Source organism: Alosa alosa, chromosome 7 (assembly GCF_017589495.1).
Source record: "Alosa alosa isolate M-15738 ecotype Scorff River chromosome 7, AALO_Geno_1.1, whole genome shotgun sequence".
Classification (NCBI taxonomy): Eukaryota; Metazoa; Chordata; class Actinopteri; order Clupeiformes; family Clupeidae; genus Alosa; species Alosa alosa.
This window is the reverse complement of record NC_063195.1, coordinates 26,511,340-26,527,565: the sequence shown is the minus strand read 5'-3', so window position 1 is coordinate 26,527,565 and position 16,226 is coordinate 26,511,340. Positions and strand designations below refer to the sequence as shown.

General features: G+C 39.5%; 1 long non-coding RNA gene across 1 annotated transcript; it reads right to left on the bottom strand.

The window, feature by feature from the left end:
• Positions 1-6,170: 6,170 nt before the first annotated feature.
• Positions 6,171-6,851, bottom strand: LOC125297147. Its single transcript, XR_007193955.1, has 3 exons — positions 6,810-6,851; positions 6,564-6,700; positions 6,171-6,265 (listed from the first exon to the last, which is right to left on the bottom strand). It is a non-coding gene; the product is annotated as an uncharacterized LOC125297147 (long non-coding RNA).
• Positions 6,852-16,226: the final 9,375 nt, after the last annotated feature.

The window sequence follows — 16,226 nt, the reverse complement described above, 5'->3', positions numbered from 1 at the left end:
CGTTGCTAGCTTACTTTGCCTTATACAGCTTTAGTCTGTATGTTTTGAATGGTGTTAAGCCATGCTGTAGCCAAAATGCACGGAATTTTAAAATGTCTTTGGGATGTCAGTCAAGATGACGAATCTAACGTTATTGCCACTGGTTTAAACTGGTTCCAGCTCAATTCCACTGAAAAGAGGCCGGCAGCTCTGGAAGACTACGCTAGACCATCAGATCAAATTGCTGAACAAACAGCGTACCAAAATGGTAAGTGTATTTTTCCCCACAATATGTTCTCACTTTTGTTTAACCTGCTATAAATTACAGCATATTGTAACAGGAGTGAAAGGGCATTGTTGTAACCCAGGTAAACTAGGAAGTAGCGTTGCTGCGGTCGAGGGATCGTGAAATAGGCAAGTCAGCATCTGCAGTCATGAATAACTTACCAGTCAACATTTCTTTTGCAATTAATAGAATCTGTAGCATGCAAATCAAACCAGCTATTAGCCTAATATAAAACCATGATAAATCTAGGTATGGTGAAGGGTATGTGATGTGGGGTTATCTATCTATCTTTTAATTACAAAGGCCAAGGGAACTTTATCAGGATGCATAGTATCCTGAGTCCATTCAATAACTGGCCTTTAAAAATGAAAATCTGCCTGCCTCTATGGGATTTTAACATAGGGGGTTCCTTACTTATGCCCCCTGTATTTTAAGGAATAACATTTATTAATTTAGGATACCTGGTTCATTCACAAAGAATATTGGTGTGTTTAAAGGTTGGATTTTTCCTCATTTTTAATTGAGGCATTAAGATCAATTTCCAACAGATGATTTATTGTATTCCTCTGGTTGTCTTAACTTATGCACAGTTGATGGTTTTATAAAGACACCCCTACACCACTAAATAGTTAATGTAGACTGTCACACAATGGTAAGTGGAACATTGGCCACAGCTTGTAACAACTTCATTTTTACCATTCTTTGCGTGGGGATGTGTACACAAGGATGTGTAACCTTGTGTAACTTTGTGTAACTTGGGAATTACAACAGAAAGGAACACGTTTCAGCTAATCAAAATCAATGACTGAAAGTGTCAGTTTCAGAGCTATTATTACCACACTGATAGATTGATTTTGCTTTTATTTGCAGCCTACGTTATGCACTGTGGAACGCTCTGGATGGACAGCTGTGGAATCCATAAAGGTCAAGAAGGCTTTTGTTACGAGGACTGGAGGTTCCAAAACATCCATGAAGCTGGGGTAATTTTCTCTTATTTTAAATTATTTCCAATTGTGGTGAGCATTATTGGTGGGCTTTTATAAAGGGTAGGCCTCTATTGCACTAAAATTATTCAACCTTTATACAGTTAACATCAAACTGTGTAGCTACGAAAGCTACAAAATCACATTGTCATAGAAATGATAGAGGCGAAATTTCCACTAGGTTTTATGAAGATATTTTACAGATGGGCTGAACATACATCAAAAGTAAAAAAAAATGACATGGCCAAAATGATTAACTTCGCCAACAATATTTGTTGTATGGTGTATACCAGGGATCACCAAATGGTGGACCCATGATCCGAATCCGACTGTGGTGGCGGATCCTATCCGGACCCAGACCATAATAGCCTAATTTAGATTTTCACGTAAGATTTCAAAGCTGCGCTAAATGTTTCGTTGGTTAGGATAACAGCATTTACTTCAGGAGCTTCAGGAACCATCATTTCGCTTGCTGCTACTCAGCCAGTGAAATCTGTGAATTCTGATAAAGTCGAGTCAGTGAGTAAAGTAGCCTACTATGGGGAAGAAACTGATAGCCTGAAACGGCGAGGAGAGGAGAGGAGACGGACGAGAAACAATCAGATGGATATCTAAGTTAACGATAAGTAAGTTATTTTCAAATCATCGATTGCTCAAAGAGGAGGAAGCTAGACAGCGAGAACAGAGCTTTATATAGCGATACGGGGGCAATACCATGCAAAACTGTCCGTCCCGTAACGCCAACTAGGCTAAATATGGATGTGACAGTTTTGCACAGAATTGCCCTGGACCTCTTCTATTCTGAGACAGGCGATTTTAAAAGCGCCAATTTGAAGCACCTCTACTAGACAAAGCATATTGAGCAAGCATAGGGTAGGCTAGGCCCATTCAACAGTGAACTGAGACCACAGAATATTTTTTACGATTTAAGAAGGCAATATGATTGATCCACCACAATCTAGTTAAGCCGACATGCATTCACTGCCCAACAACGTGATGTTCCTGGGTTTCCAGGATTTCGGGTCAACATAAAAAAAAACAAAAAAAATGTAATTAAACTTGCTGATTAATGGGTTCAAGGAACCAGCCTTGTCTCAGCTCAAATTTTATTTTAAGTTCACGTTAAGATCTTTAAAATAGCCAAGGCTACTCAGTTTTTCTCCCCAATCACTCTTATCTTGCCTTATTTCTCCTCATTTTGAATGTTGCCTTTTAGGCTACTTATTTTATTTCACATTAAACATTAGGCCTAGGCCTACAATCTTCTTGAATTTCCCCTTGGGGATCAATAAAGTATCTATCTATCTACAACTAGGCTCCATCCATCCATCCTAATATTATATATACACAGTGGCGATTCTAGACATTTTTAACAAGGGTGGCACTAGTGAGGCACTGATTCAAGGGTGGCATGAGGCAAAACATCCAGATAAACAGAAACAGGCTCAAGATGTGAAATTAGCACAAATACATTAGGGAAACCAGATGCAAACACCATACTCATAAATTGAAGGACAAAAAAACACAAATACCTTACTCTCACATAAAATGTCTTTGTACTTGAATAAAATTTAATACAAACATATTAGAGTTAATTATCTAAGTTGTCTGTCACTGGGCTATGCTGTTCTAAAAGAAAATCCATCATGGGGACATTAAGATATAATCAATTTTATTATATTACTGTAAATGAAGATATACAAAATATACTCATCCAAGACATTTCCCCCACTCTATGGCCATCTATTTTTGTAGCTGTTACAATAATTTGACCTGCTTTTTTGTCTATTTGTTTATTTTCTCAAGAAACTTGAGGTTGGTATGGAGTGTATTGTGTATGTGAGCAATTTCATCTTCCTGAATCTCAATATTATGATCACAAGTCTGGGCAAATTATTAATACAATTTTCACGTGGGGTAACTTGTTGCAGGGCAACCATAACCGGTTCCATGTCTTCCGATTAGATGATTAATCATCAGTTTCTTGAGAACTTTAAAGTTCTCAAGAAACTTGAGGTTGGTATGAAGGAGTGTATTGTGGATGTATGCAAACATTGTGCACGTTGCACTGCAGGGCAACCACATAACCGGTTCCATGTGTTTGAATTGGATGACTTCCATGTGTTTGAATTGGATGACTAAAGTTCTCAAGAAACGTATCTACCTGAATCTCAATATTCTGATCACAACAACTCTGGGCAAATTACAAGTCAGCACCAGTGCTGCATTCATTGTTTTGCACTTTTATAATCACATCACCAAAAGTAGGTTATTGGTTTTACCAAAATAATTTGGCACTATTTTTAAACTACAAACCTATAAAGTATTTTGATACAAAATATGATGCCATATTTTCCAACTAAATAAAATAAAAATGACCACATACTATTTTGTATTTTACATACATGTATCAGACATAATGCCTATCAATTTGACAGCTTTGCTATGTTGCCCACCCAAAATTTCTACCAGCCCACCCAAATATAGTAGCCTAGCCTAGGTTAGAACCAGCCCTGCCCTGCATGGAGACATATTTTAGGATAATAATGGAGAAAATGTTAGCAAAACTTTAGGTTTTTGTTAACGGAATCTCCCGACCCTCATTCATCTATTTGCGCAACAGCCCACATTCTGCCTTCAATCCAGCGAGACAAGTGAAATAAATGTTTGTTTTTTTTAAAGCTGTCATCGTCATAGGCACGATATTTAGGCTACCTCTGTTAAGCCTACACAAAGTTGCGTATTAAGGAGTATTTCCTGATCGGGGAAACCTTTCGTTCCGCAGTTCAATTGTGCCGCAGGCCAATAAAGGCAAGTGTGTTTGCCACTTACATTTCTGACGTCTGACACTTCACACTGCTGCAAGTGCATCAAGAAAGGTCCCGCCTTACACCATGTTAATGGCCAATCGTAGACTACAGACATGCAAACTGGTTAGGGGTGAAAAAGGTGAGAAGAGTGCGCGAGAAGGGAAATGGCCGTTACGTCACGAAACAAACGCGATTGACATTGAGACCGGTGCATAGTTAACTTAAGAGTAAAAAAATACTCAAAACCACACATTTACAAAGACAACAAACTACAAAATGACTCATTTACAGAAAAGGCTTGTATTGTGGCATACCTCAACAACATATCTCAATAAAAATGGGAATTCACACTGAAGGAGAATAGTGGCATTGAATCAGTTAGTGAATTAGTAAAATGTTGTTTATGGATGTAGTGTATGCAAGGCAATACTGTATAAATGTAAAAATGGCAAATAAACACTATCACATCAATCATCTCACAGTAGTCAACAATGGCAATGTAAGAGCAAGTGCAGTTCAGTTGGATTGTTCAAATAATAAGAAAAGTCCTTTTAGGTATTAAAGAAAATGTAGAAAAGTCCCTTATGGTATAAAAGTAAATTCAAAAGTCCCTTATGGTATAAAAATAAATGTAAATCATTTCCAGTGTGCTCCTTTCCTGGGCTCTTGTCCTGGACTCAATTACTTTTTTTTTTTGGCTTGCACCAAAGTGTGCATGGCCTGTTTGCGCTGCTTAGAAGCATGCTTAAGCCTGGCCCTCTTCTCTTCCTCAACTGTCTGTTTTTTTCTGTCCAGAGCAGTGCCAGGTGAGGTAGTAAGCTGCCTCTTTTCAAGCAGGCTCTGCTGCCTCTGTCTTTTATCTGTTGTTCCTGCTAAGAGGATATTTTTGCACAATGTGCGATCTATCTCCCCATACTGTGTATCCTCACGTTTGAACATCTCAATGGCCGTTTTCTCCCTAGCCAGAAGGCTATATTTGACTGTCTGAATGGAGTTAAAAGTAGATGTTTTCATGTTTCCGCTTCTATGGTCAATGATGTCATTCATAATACTGAAAGAGGACTCTACTCTCGGACCATGGAAAATGGAGAGGCCACATTTAACAAGACTGATGAGTGCAGGATATTTGTCTTTCCTCTGAAACACATGCCCCCACCACTCCACCACACAATCTCGGTCACCAAATCTGGGGAGGGAGACATCAACATTGTACCGTACTATCTCAAGGTGGATATTTTCTGTAGGTACCAAGTGACTCAACAATCGACTCAATGTCTTGAGTTGTACCGCTGCCTGCGAGTGGCCTCTCAGAGATGGGTCCAATGCAGACAGGGCTATCAGGGTGGGGCTGGCCAAGGGAAGTTTCTTTTGAAGATAAGAGGCAGTTGTTGTATATGCATTCTTAAGCTTCTGCAAGAATGGCTTCAGTAGCTGAAATAGAGTAAACAGTATTGGAAAATTAATGCACAGGTTTCCCCTTCTAAACAAGTCATAGTAGGTGTGTGTTGGGGGGGGGGGTAGTGTTTAGTATAGGGCAAGGTGCAATATAAATTATTAAATGATTCAGTATAGGGCAAGGTGCAATATAATTTATTAAATTAAGTTATTGAGAATATGGCTGTGTGCAATGACAATTATTGGTGTATTTACTGATTGTGTTGTGCTTAGAATAGGGCAGTGTGCAATATGAAGCATTGGTCTCTTTATTGATTACTATGTGCAATATTGTCTAGAGTGCAAGATAAAATGAGCTTGTTTCTTGCAGCTGGACATAATGATAATGGTAGGCGGACTATATTTACTATCATGTGCAATATTGGCTCTTTTAGATGGTTGGAGTAGTGTGTGTGTGTGTGTGTGTGTGTATGGGTGGGGAGGGATTTGGGCATATGACTGTGGGGAAGCTATGACTATGTCTATCTGTGTTTCTTGTTTTTTGTGTGACTATGGTCAGGGAGGGAAAGGTAATACATTTTGTGTAGCAAAGTACTTACTGCATGAGTTGGGTTTTGAGATCTGAAAGAGTCCGCGTCTTGTCCCACGAACAACTGCCTGAGGGACAAAATCATTGCTTCCTGTATCTCCAACTCTGCAAGAGCCCTTGGAGAGAGCTGCGTGAAGTGCTCTGCCTTGACAAAACAGCCCAGGAAAGTCAGGAACAGCTCAAGCTGTCTGTCGTGCAGCTTGTGGACTAATGTCTGGCTACCCTATGTACAGAAAAAATGTGACAAAAAAGAACACATGCTGTTGAATACAAGTACAATTAACAGTTGCAAGGTATACATAGTAATAATAGAGTCAATACACGGGAAAGGGGACACACGCCATTCCGTTGCTAGGAAGCAAAATGACAACACAGAATAACATTTCAATAACAAATAACAATAACATGTCAATAACAAAACGCATTGAATGTTGTTTCTAGTGAAAATTGCCCGTAAACAGATAGAACATTGCTAAATGAGAAATGTTGCTAGAATGCCAGTCTAATAAGAAAACACCCACCTGAAAAACCATGACATACTCCTTCAAAATGGCCAGTATACCCATATAGGCACTAAGCTGTAGCCGCGTCTCTCTCTCCTGAAGCCAGATCTTCTGCGTGACTCTCCTCTTTCGGTCTCTGCCTTGCTGTGTCATGCCTGTGAAAACATAAGCAGAAAATATAGCAGTATTAACAAAGTTAATACTAATAACTGATGGCTGTAATAACTGAAATATTCATACTGTAGAATGAGTGTTCATCATCACCTTTCTTTCTGAGGTCCCCATGTATAAACTTGATTCTGGCCTTAACTGTCTGACTGACACTGCACTCTGCGAAAAGCCTTTCCAGAGGTTCGTTGTATAATTCCTGATCCTCTTTGCTCAAGAATCCAAAATAAAGTACCTTGTACGCTGGCGGCATTGACTGTGTTTCCATACTAGCATCATATGCAGAGAGCCATCGATGTTTCACAAACCCTCTCTGAGGGTTGGATGCAGGAATGCCAAGTATGGCACATACCTCCTTGAGATACATCACCTGACCAATAGAGAGTATGTAACATTATGTACCCTCTACCATTATCCCTGTTTGCTCATTTTTTACACTGTTAATCTTTTTGTCCCTTTCTAGTCCCTTTTTACTAGTATCTATTTAATAAGTAGTTATTTAGTGAGTTACTACGTCTACCAACAACCAACCAGACTAGTCATACATGGCAGTTCTCTAAAGTTTCATTTCATACCTGATCTGGACTCTGGTCTGTCTGCAGATCACTGAAGAGCTGTTCGAGATAGCCTCCAAATGGCTCTGCAAACTTCTTAGCTGCATTGTGGACATGGTGACAACAGTCTCCGTCTATATCAAGGAGTCCGGGACAGTGTTTTTGGAGTCTCGTCTCCAGGCCAGTCTTACTCCCCCTCATGACGGCACACAAATCAAGTAAACAGCTGACCAGGTTTCTCCAGGGGATGTTGTTTTCTTCAAAAAACTGACAAATCACCCTCTCCAAAGTAGCAGCATTGGTCTTCAGCATCTCCAGGGACCCAAGATGTTCAACCATCACCTTCCCAAAGTCGTCATGGTGATAGCAGACAAGCATGGACAGCACCTTAAATTCAAATATTGGAAAAAATAGTTAAGAAAGCAGCCATAGGTAGATAGATAGATAGATGGATAGATAGATACTTCATTGATCCCTAAGGGAATTCAGGGTCCAAGTAGCTCAAGACATAGACATCACACATAACATACACGTACACTCTATTAAAGATACACTTAAAGAATTGTCATAAAGAGAGATCCACATGATCAATGAAGTGAATAAAGATAAAGACAAGGTCCACAATGTGCTGAGGCAATTGACAATGAGTGACAGGGCATGGACAGACCCTGCGATTCAGTTAGGTTTGAGTATGTTTGTAAGGTGCAATATAATGCAAGATTGTAATGCAATGTGTAGTGAAATTAGACCAACCTTCTTGTTGTTGTTCGAAGTGCTTTCATCCACATTTAGGGAAAAGGGAAATCTCCTTTTGTGTTGTTGTGATGTTGTTGATTTTTTGCTGGTGAATGTCAGTTTTACAGTGGGCAAGAAGAGCATGGCTTCCTTTGTTGCCGTAGTTAATCTCTTTGCAGCAAATAGTACATCTGGCATGACCCTTTTTTAAAAAAATTTTGAAAACATCAGATAGCTGGAATGTCTGGCTTTTTACCTGGTAGTTTATCTTAAGCCAGGCCCAATTCCATGCACACTTCAGGCCTGCATCTACCTGTTTAATCATTAGGGCATCTTCTACAGTGAGATCCCTCATTCTGGAACCAAGCCATAAGAACATAGTTTAGGTTCAAGCAAAAGTGTAATTTAAATGCTGGTCTAATATTATTTAAGCAATAAACCCCGAGAGGCCATTCTATATCGTGAATATAGCACAGCTGAGGGGTGTTGTTAGGCACTAAGCGAGCGAACATATGTGACCCTGCAAGGCGAATCCAGTCGCTTTGGTAACATTTACAAAAATTAAGTTATTGTGCTCACATGAACGGCCATAAACTAAGCTTTCCAACGGTAGCGTGACTTTGAAGCCGATGACTGAGTGCAGTTTTAACCGTGCAGTGAGTGTCTTTTTCTGCCCCCTACCTGGAACGGTCATAAGGTGTCACTATAGAATATACTTAATGTATGTCGGGGGAAGTAAGGGGAGAGGAAGTTCTGTGTACAGAGATTGTGTATACTTTTAAAATGCGCTAGCCTACTTCAATGGGAAAACTTCTTCTAGTCCCTAAAATGACGCCAGGATATTTCTAAAAGTTTGTGCTTTTGACCGTTCGTGCCCTGAAGGCCAAGTCTTTCACATTCATATTCGATTACATCATCTGCCAAGAATGATAGAGAGCTTACACATTGAGTAATGAGTAGCCTAATGAGTAAACTGTAGCTCTACCGTAAAACCTTATAGCGGCGTGGACAAAGGGAATGACTACTAATGTGTTGAATCTTCACCTAAATAAAGTAAGGTTTAACAGTGAAAACGTATGTTTATCCGTGAAATTTGTTCACAATATGAAAGTGTAGAGTAGACTGTATACCGTCGACACTGTATACCGTGGATTTTCTCAAACTAGCACCGTGCGCAAAACGACTGGTTTCGCCTTGCAGGGTCACATAATGTCATATCGTAAATGTGCTAATTACCAACCATTTCGTTAGAAAATTCTTAAAACAATGATGTTTTTCAATACTTCAAAATAACATTTGCTAAAGGAACCTTACATTTCAGTAGCCAAGGTGTGAAGATTTGAACATATATGACATTATTTGTTTCTTTTGTATCAATTTAAATCATGAAATTTAAAAGCTATTTCATCTACAAATGTCCATTCTTCCGCGGAGTCCCCATAGAATAGCTCGTTGATTAGATGAACTCCATCTTATGTATATGCAAGGTGCCCTAGCCGCTAGCATTCAGTAGAACCTAGCTAACTTAAGACACTGGCCTACATAGTAAAGTAGTGCTACGGCTAGTTCACTTTTCTGCAAGACTGTGTTTTCCTGTTTGATACAAGTCAGCAAGCAAGGTCGTTCGTTTTTTATATCTTACCTCAAATTTGCTTTCCCACGTTGATTCTCGCTCTTGAAGTTCTCTTCTATCCAAGGCAGAACAGCTATGTGGCTTCTACAGCTTCTCATTTCGCTGCTGGTCAGCTCATTTATTACGCCACGCGATGTAGCAGTTATTACGCTGAGTATTCTAGAATCAGAGATGCGTTGGCTTCCAGTCATGTAATATTCACGTATGCGTTCATGTTCATGTTGAGTCAAGATGCACTCGTCTGCGTCTGACAGTGAGTGGGTTTGATAGTTGATAGTGCCCCAAAAAAAAAAAAAAATATTTTCTGTGTGGATCTGCACGAATCACGTAAGTCACCCATTTCCTATTCAAAACGGCGAATTTCGCCGAAAGGTGAGGAGTTTGCATGTCTGGACTAGGATTTTGGGTGGCACCTGGGGTGGCCAATCGAATCTCAAGGGTGGCCTGTGCCACCCGGAGCCACCCCTCTGGTTCGCCCCTGTATATATATTATACATACATACATATACATAGCCTAAACATTATGATTGAGGAAATTTTCCATTAACGACCTCGCTGAAGATTAATTGAATACCCTGGTGTATACTGTATTTTCTGTATTTTGTTTTTGTTCTTGACAATTGTCAGTGTCTCTTGAGTGATCAGAGCTAAATGTTTTGGGCTAATTTAGATGTAATATTGAGTCATTGTCTTTGATTTACCGGATTGACCCTAAAGCACTCCTTGTTCACAAATCACTTAAAGGTCAAATCCGGTATGAATTGATCCATAGCTCTTGTTGGAAATCACTGTGTGCTGTTCATAGGAAAAAGAAAATGTGGCACAGCCAATTCTGAGTTATGGACAGGGAAGTATAGCCCAGAGCCGTATAGAAGTACTTTTGGTATTCCTGACATAATGCAGGGTAGCCGCGGGGTCTTAAAAGTCTTTAAACGGTCTTAAATGTCATGTTCCTTAATTAAGGTCTGAAAAAGTCTTAAATTCCGTTGCCAAAGTCTTAATTTTTTAAACGAAGGTTTTCAATTTTAATTATACTAGCCTGCAAGCAAGGTGAAATGGGGGGAAAAACTAGCCTGACGGGCCATCCTATATCATTGAAATGTATAGTCTGGAATCAAGCCATTCACCTCGCTTTAATCCAAGGGCGGGCAGAGAATTGTCTTTCAAACTGCCTAGGCATGCAATAGGCCAGCGCTTACGACCATATCCGTATCCGGTCGGCAAAGCGGCAAATACATCCTTCTTCGAAAAGGAATGACTTAAGTGCATTGTGTTGCTCAACTTTCAAAGAAAAGCACAAGTCCAACTCCTCCAAAGTTGACGCTTTAACGCCGATTCAAACAACCGCTCTTCGTTTGCCATAGCCACCTTCCTTGTTGTTCACTGTCGCAGGACTGTCGCCATCCTGTTAAGCCTCCTTTAAGACTCTCTAACAAAATAGAGCTGTGATTGGATGACGTCCCACGGCGTCAGCCAATAGAAATCCCTATGGTTTGATACTAGACGTACAGGCTGAGCAAATTAATTTGCCGCCGCTAGGGTGCGCGTCTAGATTTCTAAACTAGGAAAAACAACAACAATGTGAAAATTCAACAGGGGTTGATTAACGTCAGAGATCGCCTAATTTAGTGTTGCACGGTGCACCGAAACTACAAAAGTGTTGCAATAGCTATTAGCAGTTGTCACAATACCTAATTGTATTAGTATCAATACTTTTAAGAAAGACACATATGCGCAGCTGTCGTGCCATAAACAGCGAGACATGGCTGCTAGTTTAGCTTAAGTGATTCTGTGGTAACACATAATAATAGGCTAATATCAAGTTGATTTGCTCACTTGCACCTCTCATAACCTACCTAGGCTGTGAGATGTACGTAGGTCTACTATTGGGTTTAATGTCATTTAGAAATAGGCAGCGCAACCTTTGCAAACTTTTACATCTGGAGAGAGCTCCTTGCTAACTAATTCTGCTCATGTATGTCATTCGTAATTAGTGCTAAAATCATTATTGAACATGATCCCTTCTATGAACTTGATAGTTTTTTATTTACATTTATTTTATCTAATGACAGACAACAATGAATTGCATCCACATATCCTTATGTGCAACTATTATTCACTAGCCTAAAACCGTGAGACTGAAGGCTACAGTAATTACTCACGTATTTCTTAAAGTGACAAACACTCAATTACACCTAGGCCTACACACCACATTAAAATTTGCCTAGGTGTAATAGTTTAAAAATAAATATTAAGTATTCAAATGACTAAATATGTTTAGCAATTAAGCAGATTAATAGTAATTATGCAGATTAAAAAATACTATACATTAACTGTACACTTTATATGAATTTGAAGGTATATGAAATAGAAACATATGAAATAAGCCATAATTTTCCGTGTGTGTGGAAAGAGTCAAGCAGAATCTAGGATGCCCACTGGTGTGAATGATAACACTATATTCAATATTACTGATGATGTCAAGGTGGTCTGGGCCCCCAAATCAAATACATTTTTTAAGAATTATCGAAGAAGTATCGAAATCGCAATTCTTGATGTGGTATCGGTATCGAAACAATAATTTTGGTATCGTGGCAACTACACTAGTCTAATTTCTTAGGATATGCGCAAACAATACTTTGGGTTTTCGCACCGGCAGCAATGAATCAACATAATCAGTCGAAAGGAGAGGACAGCACATCATGGGGAAGTGTTGTTTTAATTGTCATTATGGATTTGATCTGGTGTTTTACAACCGCATAATGGGTGTGATGTAGGTCTTCATTTTCATGTAAGTGGTCTTAAAAAAAGTCTTATTTGGGGTGGTCAAACCTGGGGAAACCCTGTAATGGAAAGAAGATACCGAAGGCTTTTTTGCCATATTGAGTCAGCTTTACTTTCTTGTCCATAACTTGTCTAGGTTATGACACATTTTATTGTTCTTTGTCCTTTGGACAGTGCCTGGTGAGCTCGAACAACAAGGCTTTGAATCAGTTTACACCAGATTTGCCCTTCAATGAGACTGTGTGACATGTTCCAGCAATACTCATCACTTAAACCTCACTGATCACAGGAGAAATGTTCCTGTTGAAACCCACTATCAGAACTAAACAAGGCAACGCTGCATTTAGTTGTTATGCGTTCTGACTATAGAGCCAGCTCCCAGATGACAAAAAAAAAATTGCCCAAATTACTTTTTTGACATCAGGACTCTGAACTAAACTATTTTCAGATGCCCATTTTTTTTTTTACACTGAATAGGCTTATTCCAGAGCGGTAGAAAAACAGAGTGGCGACACTCCCATAGACTTCCATAGGAAACAATGGCGGCGCTTTTTCAGGGCTAATACGGCGTTATGCAGAGCTCAAAAGTTCCAAACTTTGACATTCACGGCTTTAGCCCCATTCACTTCCATTGCTTTCTGCCTGATATTGTCAGTGGTAAGTAGGCGGAAGGTACGACGCGTTTTTCAATTGGCATATGCATTTCCTATACCAACTGCACTAGTAGATACTGGTATTGTTCTTTGAGGTTTTTGTGCTGCTTGTTTAACTGATATTTATTGCTTAAATGTTGACCGAACTTTTAAAGCCAAAAGTTGGCCTGCAAACCTTGATGTGGAGAGAGGCTAGCTTAAAGATAATGTTCCTACGTCAATAATGAATTTCAGACAAAACACATTTGGTTAGCCTATTGTAGTAGGGTAACTTTAGATGTCAACAGGTTTTTATTATGTTTATAATGCTATATTTTCAAACCTGATTGCGTTAGCTTACTAGCTTACGTTAGCTAGCAGTCAGCTCATTCACATACAGTGTTAACGTTAGACATGCTATGAGGGTGAACACGAACTTTATCTTGATAAAATACATTTCATACAGCATGGTAACTCTATATTCAGATGTGCTAGTTATCAATGGGTTTGTGATTAACGCTCTTCAGGTGAAAAATGGATGAAATGAATGTGATTATTGTCTTTAAACCTGAAATAGATTAGCTTACTAGATGGCGAGTTTTATGGCGTTATGAACTGAACCGTGGGCTGAACATGACATGAAGTAGGCTAGCGTCCACGACTCGTGAACGAGGGGATTTCCAAACGGGACAGTGGCACAAGCAGTAGGCGAGTGTGGCACGAGCGTGGTCGTGGGACAGTATAGCGTCTGTATAGTACCCCACAGTAGGAGTTTTTGCTCCAACTGATGATCGGTTTCAGTTCATTTAGTTTTCAGTAATTTTACATTTCGTGTTGGTGTTCTTGGTGTAATAATTTTGATTGCTTTATCTGCCAAGTAATTTGTCAAATACACAGCGAAGTTTGCATGGAAGAGACTGAGGTGACAAGAGGGCATTGCCTTTCTTTTTTTCTTTTTTTTTTGGATAACTGAAAAGTGTAGTCAGGTTAATAGGGCATAGATCACTCTGAAAGTAATCCCCAACAAAATAACATTCTTCATGTTATTGTTATATATTTTTTTTATTCTTATTTAGCCTATGTGTTTTTGACATGTTTATGGCTTAGTCTTAAAATGTTAAAGGCTGTGTTGTGGCCACCTTTATGCTATTTCTCTAAAAGAACTGAACAGATTTAATGCATTGATCAAACTTTTAGGCTATTAGGCTACTGAATGCCAATATTTATATATTTGATAGACGTTTATTGCTAGTTTTACAATGATCAAAGTTGTGTGGTAGATTTGGGGGGGGGGGCACCTTCATCTTCATCTCACCAAGCGAACTGAAAAGGACACTGGATCTAATGTCCACACACAAAAAGGATACAAAATGCATAGCCTACGTTTTGACAATGTAAGTAAAGTATAGCGTGATGCAGGCAAATGTAGGAATGTCCAGCAAGGAAACAAACATTCAATGTTAGAACTACCAAAGAACATATTTTAGATCGGTGTTGCAAACTAATTATACTCGCAATATATAATTGACACTATAATGCGATTGTAGCAGGTAGACCTTCTCTGCCTGCTATTTCCCCATAGCACCTGGAAGTGCTAATGAAGGGGGCGGGGCATAGGCATTTGAGCAATCTGGCACCAGTGGAGTGCTACTTAAGAGGGGCAGTAGCCAGTAGCAATGTAGACTCCACTGGTGTAGCCCCTGCCTGCTACCGTCGGGTATGCTGTCTCCCCATAGACATTTGTGGTTTTATGTTATGTATATTGTGGTGTGTTTGTTTAATCTTCTGTGTTCTGTTCTTTTAGGCAGCAGTCATGCTGATGGGGAACATGGGTCGTGCTGCTGTCTTGTCTTGTCTTGGTTTTGCTTTGGTTATTTTATGTTTGGTTTTTGTGTTGCCTGTCTTGTCCTTCTGTTTGTAACTTTCATCTTTATTTAGTAGGGAGGTGGCTCTGAGGGGGGTCTAGTTTAAGCACGTGTGATGTTTTTGGTGTATTCCTTGTAGCTTTACTGTGTACCTTTGCTGTGTAACAGGTGAACCTTTCTTTATGCTTGCATGGTATTGGTCTGAATTTCCATAGTTGCCACCCTCAGATCTCCACTTCCCTACCTTTTGTCTTAATAAATATTGTTTTCCTGTAATTCATGTCCACTGTGTAGTTACGAACCTCAAAGCAGTACAATCTCTTAAAGATTCCCTGATGCACTAGGCCTCAGGGTGGCGTAGTCAGGCTACTGTGATTGGCCCCTTGGCCCTTCCTATGTACCACCCTGTTACACAAGCATGCTAACACGTAATAACACTCGTTTTTGGTTTGTTGTAATGTTTCCCGTTCAATAACGCACTCGCTGCTGTCTATCCCATTGAAATAACAAGACACGCAAAGAGCTGTTTGGAACTGTTGAAGCGTACGTGAACCACGTGACCGCTTGGCGGCGACTTCAAAGAGTGTCGCAACTCTCTTGTTCTATGGCTCTGGCTTAGTCCAACCAAAACAAGGTTTTGCCTAGTGGTAAGCTGGATAGGGGTTAATCCTAGTCTGACAATACAGTTTACTCACTAGATGAGGTGAGGGAATTCAACAAACTTGTTTAAGCTTGACAAATATATCAATACGATCTGTTTTTCAATTGGGCAACATATAGCAAATGTGAGTGGTAGCTATCACATCCCCCATTCTGTGTTTAAGTGATTAATAAGGTGTGTCTGATCTTTGTGCTGTATCAAAATTCTCACAGTTATGAAAGCAGACGGTCATACAAATGTCTTATTTTTGAGTGGCTCACAAACTAACAATGTTCTATTTTCTGCTCTTCTCTCCCTCCTCCCTTTGGTTGGTTCCACCACCAGGATAAAAGACGCAGATTGACCAGCCCACGCTTTCATCCACCATTGTACACAGTATGGCACGCTTTGGCACAAGTTCAGTTTGTTTATGTTATTGTTTATTAGTTCATTCCTCTATGTTGTATGATTTATAGATAGACTTAAATTGTCATTGTGCAGTTGGTCCATTACAATGCAATTTGCTTTTGTGCAGCTTTTAAAAAATAATACTCACATACACACTCACACACACAAAAAAATAAAAATAAGAATACACAATTTTTAAAAGAACATATCAAGGCATTAACATGCTTCTATTGCTTGAAGTCCATTTTAAAGTGCAACTGTG